We start from the raw sequence: 12,227 nt of genomic DNA on the forward strand, positions 1-12,227 counted from the left end.
TTTTCATATCAACAAGTAACATTTTCTAACAGCACAAGTGCAGTACGAGGGTCACTATTTATATTTTGAGCCTAACAATGAAAAAACAGGAATTTGGCATTGAAAACTGCTTTATTGTTTTTCGAAGTATTCTCCTTTATGGTCAATACACTTTTGCATTCGTTCGAACCATTTGTCAAAGCAGTTTTTCCAACCTTCTTGAGACACCTCCATAATATGGTTTTTGAACACATCAACGGCGTCTTCCGCCGACGAAAATCGTTGTCCACGCAATTTATTCTTGACATTCGGGAACAAGAAGAAGTCATTGGGTGCCAAATCAGGACTGTATGGCGGATGACCCATCAATTCGATTTTTTGACTGTTCATAAAGTCGGTTGTTAGACGAGATGTGTGACAGCTGGCATTGTCTTGATGAAGAATGATCCGACGGAGTTTGTTTGTTTTCCGTATTTGACCGAAGACCTCTGGCAAACAAATTGTTGTGTACCATTCAGAGTTGACCATTCTATGTTCCTCTAAAGGCACAGTTGCCACATGACCAATTTTCCCGAAAAAACAAGCGACCATTTGTTTCGATGTGCTTCGAGCGCGAACAACTTTTGTTTTATTGGGTTCATCTTGAAACACCCATACAGTCGACTGCTGTTTACGTTCCGGCTCATATGCATATATCCATGATTCGTCACCTGTTACAATCTTATATACGTCTTTTAAAGCACCACAATTGTATTTATTGAGCATTTGTTTGCACCAATTGACACAAGCGTCTTTTTGAGTTTTTATCAAATTGTGTGGGATCCAACGAGAACATACCTTTCTCGCAGCTAAATGATCATGTAATATTTTATATATGCTGGTGGAACTAATGCCTATGGTTGCCTCAATCTCACAGTATGTCACATGACGATCTTGCAGTATTAGGTTTTGCACAGCATCAATGTTTTCTTGAACAACAACAACTGATTTTGGACGACCTTCGCGAATCTCGTCGGTGAGCGAATGGCGGCCACGATTAAATTCGTTTAACCAGCGTTTCACAGTGGCAAAGGATGGGGCTTCATCGCCAAATGTGGAAGTAAGTTGTTTGATACACTCTTGTCTTGATAATCCACGTCGAAAATCGTAAAAAATCATTGCACGAAAATGTTCACGAGTTAATTCCATTTTATTGTTGTTGCGCAATCTCCAAGGCAACATAAACAACACAAATGAAGCTATTGACAAAACATTTGAAGTATGTTATGGTCAATAATGCCAGACAATTCCGTGCAAACGTCAAATCGCGCCTAACTTCAATCAGTGTTGCCAAGGCTCAAAATATAAATAGTGACCCTCGTTTTCTAATAATTTGTAGATAAGTTTGAAAATCATGTGAAGAAATGAAAATTTGTTTAGAAAATTAATGTTTGGTTATTACGGTTCTTGTGAAATTTTGTTTTTAACGATTGTATCTAATCAGTATTTTTCGTGAATTTTGTACCAAATTAAGTCTCTTTGCAACTTTTTTCAGGATCTTTGGAACCTAATTTAAGGTTTTTAGAACCTATTTTAGGATTTTTAGAACCTATTTTTGGATTTTTAGAGTCTATATTAGCAACCTAAAAGCACACTTTTTAGAACCTAATAATCCGAGGTCTAGTGATAAGTAAGGATGTGAATTTGTTGTTGATGATGAAAGATTGGTGTTAGTGCATAAGTTGAGGCTATTTGAGCCCTTCACAAGATGTGGGATGGCATTCCTTATCTAAAGCCCATGCCTGGTGTTTACAAGGGGATTTATAAGAGGGTGATTTGGGGGTGAAAATCACCATTGAAATAAAATTTTAATTCTAGGAAGAGATGCTTTAGGTACAACTTATGTAATTTTCAATAATAATTATCCAAAAGAGAAGTTGAATATCTAATTTCAAAATCAAGCCTATGGCAAAAGTCAGCATAATAAACACAACCTACGGATGTAGCATATAGATACAATGACATCACATCGAAATTATGCAACAGAAAATTAGCAGAACAAAATTGAGCATATTACCTTTGATAGCTACCTGCATGCCCAAGATCTGATGTGAATACACCTTTGTAATAATCTGAGTGTAAGTTATGGCATTTTATTAAGATGTCTCAGTCCAAAAGGTGTTTGAAGAGCACAAGCACTCTCTGAATCAGTAAACATGTGAGATTATTCACTCTTCCAGATAAACTGGAGAGCTTGAAAAATTCTATGTAGCTCAACTTTAAAAATACTGCCTTTCACAGAGAGACCAATGGATTGCTATCCACTATGAAAGCACAACCCATAGAATCACATGTTCTGGAATGATCCATTTTTTATTTACTTATTTCTTTGAGGGCTTGAGTGTAAAATATGGTAAGTGACATTTTGGTCATTTTGGAGTTACTAAGTGCATCATGTAGTCCATCGTAAATGGAGTCAAATCGTACTCGAAGTGTTTTGTTTTGTCAACAGATGACAGAGCTAGACATGTTTTAAGTTATGGTATCTACTATTTGATTCATGTAAAGTATGGTAAGTAGCAAAGATGGCAGTGAAACGGGTTACTGAATTGTGACGCATCTCAGAATGTTTGCGAGTATTGAGGCCACAGCAAAGATGAGAATGAGTTAGAAAGTGTATATGATTCCCATAAAGACCCGGAATATGTACCACCAACAAAGAATGAGTAGAATGAAGAGATTACAAATGCAGATGCGAGTAAAACTGTGCATGGTCACGTACATTCTATTTCATGTAAAACGTGGTATCTACTGTAGATACCATTGTTTGCATGCAGCAGCGCTCATAATGGGGCAGTTTCGAAATAAATTTTACTCTCGTACCTGGATGTGAACTGCTATCTAGTAGAGAAGTATATAATTATCTTCTACTAGATATAAATAACTGTAGTCACATAGAAATTTGTTTGACTTTTAATTGGGTATGCACATTTAAGGCTGCTTTAAAATATCATGCCTTACAAGTGACCTCAAAATGTATTACACTTGAGGAATATGTGACATGATCTGAATCGTATCAATTATTTCTAACTGTTTAGTTTTTTTATCAAATATTTTTTTCATAAACCTGTAATGCACATTTTAAAAGTTATAATATTTTTATGGTGGACCTATAATAACGTATTTGTAATTCATTAACTTTCGTATTTATGATATGTGTGACTTTGATGAAAGCAAATTATTTTATTGTTGATATTGAAAATATGCATTCTTCTTGGTTGGAAATTATAACTATTTTAATCCATAAGAGCTAAATATCAGTGAAAACTTAAAAATTTAAACCCTGTGTACATTTGAAATCATTCTTTACAAATATGTCAAGTTAAAGAAAAATATAACAGAAAGTTACAAGGGCATAATTGTGTCTTCATTGATTTGCTTTATTTTACTTCGCTTTTTGTGTCACTTTTGGCTTATTTGCAAAGATGGAGATGATGAAATTGATGAATAAGCATTAAAAAAATCCATGTACAGGCTGGGATTGGAACCCGGGACCCCTGGCATCATAGCGTGATGTGCTAACCACTCCGCCACAGGGGCCGGCAATTGTTATCTTGCAGATAGATGAAAATTTTTCATTTTTTTGATAAAGAAATTAGTTTTTCCTTTCTCGCTTTTATAGTTTTCGAAAAAAAATTGTTTCCATTTTTCATTTTAAATGGCCATCCCTACTTTAAACCTTATGTATAAATTGCTAATTGAATCACAAAAATCTAATATTGCCATTTTTCGCAATTTAGATAGTCTACGTAACACAGCTTTGTTTCAAGAGAGGCTTGTGAATCGCATTCTGCTTGGCATGCTGAGGTAATAAATAGAGCCTCTGTGTGTGTGAAGTAGATATGTGAAGCTGAAAAACTGCTTATATATAAACATTTTTTTATGAATATTGATCTCCATAGATATAAGGAAGTAAATCATTCAAAACTTATTTTTTTAAAATATTAACAATAAAACGAAGAAATCTACTTTTCTGATGTTCTTTTCAGTCATAGACATAGGAAAGCAAACAAGTACAAAAAGTAGCTCAGGTTATTGTTTATTGAATAACATTATTATTATTAAAGGCTTTCATTTCTGTATTACAAATTGTTATGGTTGCTATAAAAAGTCTAATGTTAAAATGTTATTGAACTGACATCACAAGTCAGCTTGAATAAAGCACCATCTGAGCACTCATTTTGAATATTATAATATTGTTGCATGTAAAGCATGGTAACATCAATTCCTTGAACAACCATCAAACAAATAGCATGTAGCACCACCGAAAAAAAAAATTAAAAAAAGGTAAAGTGTTCCCCTGTGCATAGCACCACGCCATGAAGGCGTATAGGGGGTGTGGGGGTAACGCCCCACACTTTCTTGATCCAGTCGTGAGTGGAGGTGATGTGATCAGCATCACACCCCTGATCGCCTTTACCCCCCAGGGTTTCCCCCAGGTACCCATGTTATTCGACGCTGGGTGGGCGCCGGGGCCGCTTCCACCGTTAGAAAAGTTCCCCGATTTGAACCGGCCGGGGATCGAACCCGGGACCTTTAGTATGGTAGTCAGACGCGTTACCGACTGAGCCACCGCGGCCATATTGGATGAAATATCATGTTTGTATGATAGTAAACATACAAGAGAATCATATTTGCTGTAAATAATTTAGAAATTTATTTTTATTTGTAATTCACATTTTTTTTGAAACATCAACTTTCAATATCTCGAAACCTGCATTTTGTCATTTACCATGTTTTGCACCCGAGCCCTTCATTTAACAAATAACTCCAAAAGCAGCAATGACATAGCATGAGAAAATAACAATAATACAAAGTAAATGGCACATAGAAACATGATTTATAAACTCTTACCTTTCTAAAGTGTGATTGAATTGAATAAATATATATTTGGTTTGATAGATCATTATGTTGACTTGATAATCTATGATACATGAAGTTCATTTCCTGAATCACGTACTCGCTTCTTATATTACCATTTCCTATTTCATGTAGAAATATGTGATCTGCAAGTTTGTTTCTCTCATCAGAAGTTTTCATGCCAAAGAGATGTTGGAAATGTCTTGTTGATGGAATTTGGTGTTGAGTTGGAGTTTAATTTATTTAAATTTGAAGGACATGCCATGGATAGGGTTACCAGATGTCTGCTTTTTTTCAGACATGTCCTATATTTTAGCCTCTTGTCCGGCATCTGGGAAGAATTTGAAACATATTATAAATGTTCTACATTTTGAGCCAAACATAATATTAATTAGGAAAATGCACGTTCACAGTAGAAGAAAGATAAATTATGCAAGTTACAAGTCTAAGGACTGCATGAACAAACTCAATAATGAAATCTATTTTGATTCATTCATTCCCCCCCCCCCCTTAAATAAAAGTTTGTCCTGGTAGAACAAAAATGGAAATAATTAATGAACAAAGTTTTGGGACCATATTATGATGGTCACTGTTCAGTGCCTGAGTGGAATTTCGGATTTATACTGATGGAACAAGGTGTTTCCAATGCCAACCCAGCCAGAGTCAGGAAACGGCAAAAAGATGATGGTGAGCAGGTCGGGGCAACCCCAACCCCCCCAGTTCTCCATTGTCCCCCCCCCCCCAATAAGGTGCCCAATGTAACATTCAACACGTATTTGTGTGATGGAAATTTCATAAATTTTTTGAGTACTCTGTGGAAAATTACGCAGGATTCTGCTCTGAAATTGGTATTTATCTCTTTCTCAGTAGTTCTTCTTCCAAATACACAGTTTATTAAGAAAAACGCAGCATGGTAATTGTGATTATGCAAGAATAGAGGAAGAAGCATGGGAATACTGTAGTCCTCATGTTCTTGAGCAAGTCAGTCCATCGAAAAATAGTAGGAGCCTTTGTTTTCCACACAAAGGTAAGATACTTTTAATTTACATTGTCGGCTACTGTTGTTGATGTATCGGTTATCTCACCTTATAAACTTCTGAGGCGTCAAACTTCAGAATGTTTTGGCTATCACTTGTATTCGAAAGAGACAAAAGAAAGGAATGAGAACTGAATTGATTGTCTTTGTTCAGTACATTGTAGTGAATTGTGGTGGGTGGATGTTGTTGAGCTCAGGGGGTGAGATGGGAGAACGGAGAAAAGAAAAACTGGAACACTGACTATTGCAAGAAGAAATCCAAAAATGTAAGTAGTAATTTGGTGTACAAACTCTTACATAAAATTTAATTGGCTTATTAGATCTCATCAACCTATTAATTATAAACTGGTATTATCATTATTATCACATGTAAAACACTTGGCTCAGATCCATCCTGAAATATAGTTCTAAACACATACATTCTATGTGCCTGTGATAGTTCAATAATTGTTTAATTTAGATAATTAATGTTCCACCAAATTGTTATTTTATTGGTATTTTCACAAAATACTTCTATTTCTCTGAGATATGGACAGGATTCTGCCACTTTAATGCTGTGTGCAGGTGTGAAATCATGCTCCTTGTCACCGGGACAAAGGCCATGTCCAAAAGGTTCAAGACTGTGCTTGAAGCGAGCATCCTGTGAATATGGTCTTGGATTGCAGTCTTCAAGTCGTGGACTGAAAGTGAAAGTCTTTTGAATTGTACTTCGACTGCAGCGCCGAATACGATCAGTAAATAAAACTGAGAACTCGTTGTTTTCCCTGCATTTTAAACACATGTTTCACCATAGAAATCACATAGCATTTTCAAATGTTCATACCAGTGACGTGCACTGAGGAGTAGCTAGTGTAGCAGAGATAGATTAATCAATCTCACATCTCAAATTATTTCCAAATCACAATATTTATTGTCTTGTTAAAGCCATAGTTCATATGCAACACTTTCTTTTTCACGTGCTTCTCATCCCTCGGTGTGATCCGCAGACAAAACTGGCTTAGCTCGCTCTTCTTCCGCCATACCAGTTCCAGGTAGAAATGGTCGGCCGAAGGAAAAGGGAAGATTTCTGCCTCTACGTCCCTTGACCCCTTGCCCCTGCTGAAATGGTTGAAAGCCAGTGGTTTCAGGTCTCCCAGTCTATCTCCTATAGGACAGATAGGGGATTGGTTTCCTTCCCTTGATTCTTTGTAAATCCTCAAAAGAACTCAAGGGAAAATTTTCTGCAGTACTTATGTTCTCTGTATTTACACAACCTTATGGGATGTAGTTTTATTATTTATGAAATGGGAACGTGTTATGTGCAGACAATAAAGTTATGCTTTCTTTATTATTTTTTTTCAAATATATAATGATTAAATTACAAATATTTGCTCAGGCTCTCTCCCGCTCTCGTTTTAGTAGTGTTTTATTTAAATTTACTAATCTTTTGGCCTCCAACGGATGTATTTATTTGGGCAAGAGAACGCGCGTTCATATTGTTGTTGGTTTGGTTTATTTTACTTCGCTTTTCTGCCATATTAGGTTATCGCAAAAATGAGGATGAGTGGCAGGCCCGTAGCCAGAATTGATCTCCAGGGGGGCTCACGGGTTATCAGGGGGGCTTTGTAAATCAAGTCCATTTTTCAAAAGTTTAAAAGTGTTAGTTGAAGGTAAATTATGTATTGGGGGAGGGTGGTCATTAAGTTACATAAAGTTTAGAAATATCACATAAATACTACATTTTCTATATCTTTTAAAATAGCACTTGAAATTTTAATTGGCTGCTACTGAAATCATCCCTTACTGCACACTCCATACTACGTTTGATGATGCAGATATTTATTTTACACAAGAATAATACACAATATTCCATCACAGTGCCTAACGTACATTCCACTGACTGGCCGAAACAATAAAACTCCCCTTCATTCCCAAAACTTGGGAACTGTTAATTTTTGATGCAGATGCGGAGCGAATTTGCATAATGACATCAAAGTCACAGATTTATGTATAAATGGGAGGTTTCAACAGGGGCAACGAAGGTACATATAAAGAAGCTCCCCTGTGAAGGAAGTTTTTGGAGTCTAGAGAAGAGAATCTCCTAAATACTTGCTGGTACTTAAGACAACTTCTTATAAATAAAATCAATGAATGTAATAGCTGCTGTTCATGTTCCCTGAATTTAACCCTCACCAAAGTTGTGAGCAAAATTATATCTGCTGTCCACATTTTCACTGCAAACAGATTACACAAAATAGCTTTACCTAATGTCAAGGGGGGGGGTGACCTCAGTGCCAGGGGGGGCTGACGTTAGTTCCAGGGGGGCTCAGTCCCCCCTGGCCCCTGCCTGGCTATGGGCCTGATGAGTGATAATATGATGAAATTGATGAAGGGACCTCCAACAATCCATGCCGGGAATCGAATTTTGTGTTGAGCGCGCATTCTTGTTCCTGTGTTGTACTCTGCAGTGAATAATGAAATAATTTGAAATGAAAAATGTATCTCAGAACTCAAGAAGCCAAATGAATATTATTGAAGAAACTACAAAAAAGTGTGTTTTATTACCTGTGTTGTTTCTGTGCATACCAACCGTGGGGGAGTGGTTATCACAGAGCGCTACGGCACCAGGAGTTCCGGGTTCGAACCCCAACCTGGGCATGGGTGTTCTTTGTGTTTGTCCCTTCATTAATTTTATCGTATCATCTTCGCAATTAACCAAATATGAGAAAAAAGCGGCACTAAGCAACAAAAATCAAGTCAAATCATTGGTTGATTACTTGATTTGGTTTGTTTTACTTCGCTTCTCTGCCACTTTTGGCTAATCGCGAAGATGATACAATATAATTGATGAAGGTACACACTCAAAGAATACCCATGGTCAAGCCGAGATTCGAACCCAGGATCTCTGGCTTAGTAGTCAAATCAAATATTTTTTTTATTTTTGAATGGGGGTGGAGGTTCCGTGTACTCTTTTTAGTGCCCATTCATCATTTTGCAACCTTTTCCTGTTATTGACGTTCTATTTTTAGGAATACTGTGTCCTAAAGGGGGAGGGGTATGACCCACACCAACTCCACCCTCTTGAGCACGCCACTGATTGCTACCCCAAGTGTCGACGTCACTGCACGTCACTGGTTCATACACATACATTTCCACACATTAGAAGAATTTTAACCAACAATTTGCTGGCCCATAACGTATATGTACCCCTATGTTGCTGGCTATCTGTCTCCATGATTTTAAACAAATGAACAACAAGTGCAAAAATCACATGAGCTAATCAGCAACCATCTATGCTGCAAGCTGTTCATTTGCGTACTTCTCTTCTTGGTGCTTTCGAACGATACTCGGAGGATGCTCACTTCAAGCATGGTCTTGCACCTTTCAGACACGGCCTTTGTCCCAGTGACAAGGGGCATGATTTTGTGCCTGCACGCAGCATTAATGTGGCAGAATCCTGTCCATATCTCAGAGAATTAGAAGTATTTTGTGAAAATACCAATAAAATAACAATTTGGTGGAACATTAATTATCTAAATTAAACAATTATAAAACTAGGATGGTAAAATGTATAATGAAACATACTATCAGTATTTTAATTTATTATGATATTATCCTCATTACTAAGTTCGTAAAAAATCTATAAACGATATGCTATATATTCCAGGTTCCGATCAGTACCCATGATGCACAGTCAGGACAACTATTCAGGGGGATTATAAAATTTAGGCCCCTAGGCTATCCTTTGTTTTAGGTCCTGCTGAAATTATTGTTACTATTATTATCTTAACTTCCACTAATTGTATGCTCTGTATTATTAACACTTTAAAACTCTAAAATATAGACACATCTAGGTAAAAATTTGACTTCATTTTAGACTGAAGTAGTACTTAAATGTAGTAGTAAAAATAGAGTTATGAAGTTATTTAAACTCTAGAAACTTCTTTGTTCTACCTTCATTTATGGGAAAGCAAGTATTATCACAATATTAAGGAATTTTAATAGTCAATAATCTTTGTTACTTCTGCCTCTTCAGCATCTCATTTTTGTGCATTGGACATGCATATGTATAGCCCAGGATAGCCTAGTGGCAAATCCCTCCTGCAATTAATTAAGAAAAGCAGAAAGACTAGTGTGCTTGGTTTTGACATTGTATTCTTCTTGCGAGGCTGAAAGTCTTGGCTTGTAGTTTGTGTTTTGCATCATCTCAAGAACTATTTACAAAGTACGATGGCCAAGAAAAGCATCTTAACTCTGTGGCAAGTATGTAAGATAAAACTGTTTTGCAAAATGCGACTGTTTTATTTAATCAGGATTAGTAAATTTTTACTTGTACGTTATACCTGTAAACATACGTATGTGCGCTACTTGATACTCCATTACAATGTGTTATTACTTATACAATGCGTAACCAACATAAAAAAAAATATGTCTGTGTGCATGTGTGAGCATGTGCGAAGATATTAAACTCCCATAAAGGATTGTGGTAAAAAGTACCGTAAACAGAACATGGTAATCAAATTCTCAATCAAAAGTTCCATATAAAATATTTTGTTCCATAATTACACCATAAATATATGCGTAGTGATTTCTTTTATCCAGCTCATAAAGTTCCATGTATATTGATAGGTATATTCTTTGTTGTCAGAGCAAGTAATTGTAATTACAGTTTTCCAAAGGTTAACTCAAGTGTGTATATTCTCAGGACTCTACTTTGGATTAAAAAAAAACCTTGCTTGACCTTCCCCCGCAAACGGAAATAAATCAGTCTTTATGCTTTGCTTAGGTTTGGGCTCCCCCAGATGTCTGAATAAATCAGCACCTATGATGATGAGTTTGGATTACAAGTTTGGAAATTTTGCATTTAAGAATTAATTAAGAAATCATATTCTTTCTTTGAAACTGAAAAGTCAAATTTAAATTACTTTCTAACATGTTCTAGAAATGTGTATTACTTATTGTGGACATTTTGTATCCTACATTTTGGGACATTATATCCTACTTTTTCCTTATAGCGATCTTGTAACCCTAGCCATGGATTAAATCAGAGAACAACATTCAATGTTAGGTAACATGAAATTTGAAAGTGATGTGTCTACTAACTTCATTAAATTGCTATTGTTACACCTAATTGGAGGTATCAAACTTTACACAGTTCACTTAATTTAAATCCATTCAAGAAAGAAGTGTTCAGGGATGGAGTAGATAAAACAAATTTATTAGAAACAGAAATTCCAAAATAAATAATGTTGAACAAGACATCTTTGAGGCTGCTCCTCACCAATAACAGTTCACCACCACCCTGAATGACAAATGAATGTAATATGTAAGAATCAATTACTTCTGATGTATGGCTAATGACAGTTCATGTTCTCAACATGCAGACCAAATAGTGAGATGGTACTAAATGCACAAGTAGCCAAGCAAGTACCTTCCCAGAATGTGAAATTACTGTGACTGAAATGAAATTGTGTGAAACATATAATTTTGGATTGGGATTGCCATTTTTCCAGAGGGGGGAGGGAGCACAATATCATGCTCTAAAATTCCCTAAATGTAAGAATTTAGGAAGTCACCTCCTAGTAGGGTGCCAATGGATCTAAAAACACCCCACATGAAGTTTTGGACCAGAGCGACATTTTCCAGCTGTGCCCCATGCATCTTTATTTTCCCCATAAGGATTGCATGCCCAGCAAACATGATCTATGACCTTTAAAGGGTCTGATCACTTATATTAATTTTAAACTTCAGCTAAAAGTTGTGCAGAAGGTTACGAAAGAGTCATAGAATATATATGCATTGCAGAAATCTTAGATTGTAAACAATGATTTAGTATCGTAATGAAGATTGGTATTGAAAATGACCAAAAATCACAATGTTGGTCACAGGCTGCTGTTGTGACCTGTCATGTGCTTTTAACTGTATCAGAATGCTAGCAGCAGGCCCTTTAGCAGGGAAGGAGCCATGTCCCCTGTCGAAGTATGAAATATTTAAATGTGAACTTATAAAAAGCTAAGAAAACAACATCGACGATTTTTCAAAGTTGTAAAAATTTTGATTGTGGTCTGGCATAAATGAATGGGTATGTTGTGGACACAGACAAGCTCCAGAAGTTGGCAGTCTGCAATATTGAGTCCATTGAAGGAAGTGTACAAGATGTTCAAATTTAGCTCTTTCATTATAATCCCTGTCCCTACTATTTTTGAAGCAGTCGTATTCCGAAAATGTCTCATTTTTTTTGGTTAACTCACATTTAGATATGTACTTTATTATAATAATAATAATTGGTATCTAATTTGTAAATACTTTTCTTCTAAACATAGAATTATCATGG

Source organism: Lepisma saccharinum, chromosome 2 (genome assembly GCF_977018435.1).
Source record: "Lepisma saccharinum chromosome 2, izLepSacc3.1, whole genome shotgun sequence".
Classification (NCBI taxonomy): domain Eukaryota; kingdom Metazoa; phylum Arthropoda; class Insecta; order Zygentoma; family Lepismatidae; genus Lepisma; species Lepisma saccharinum.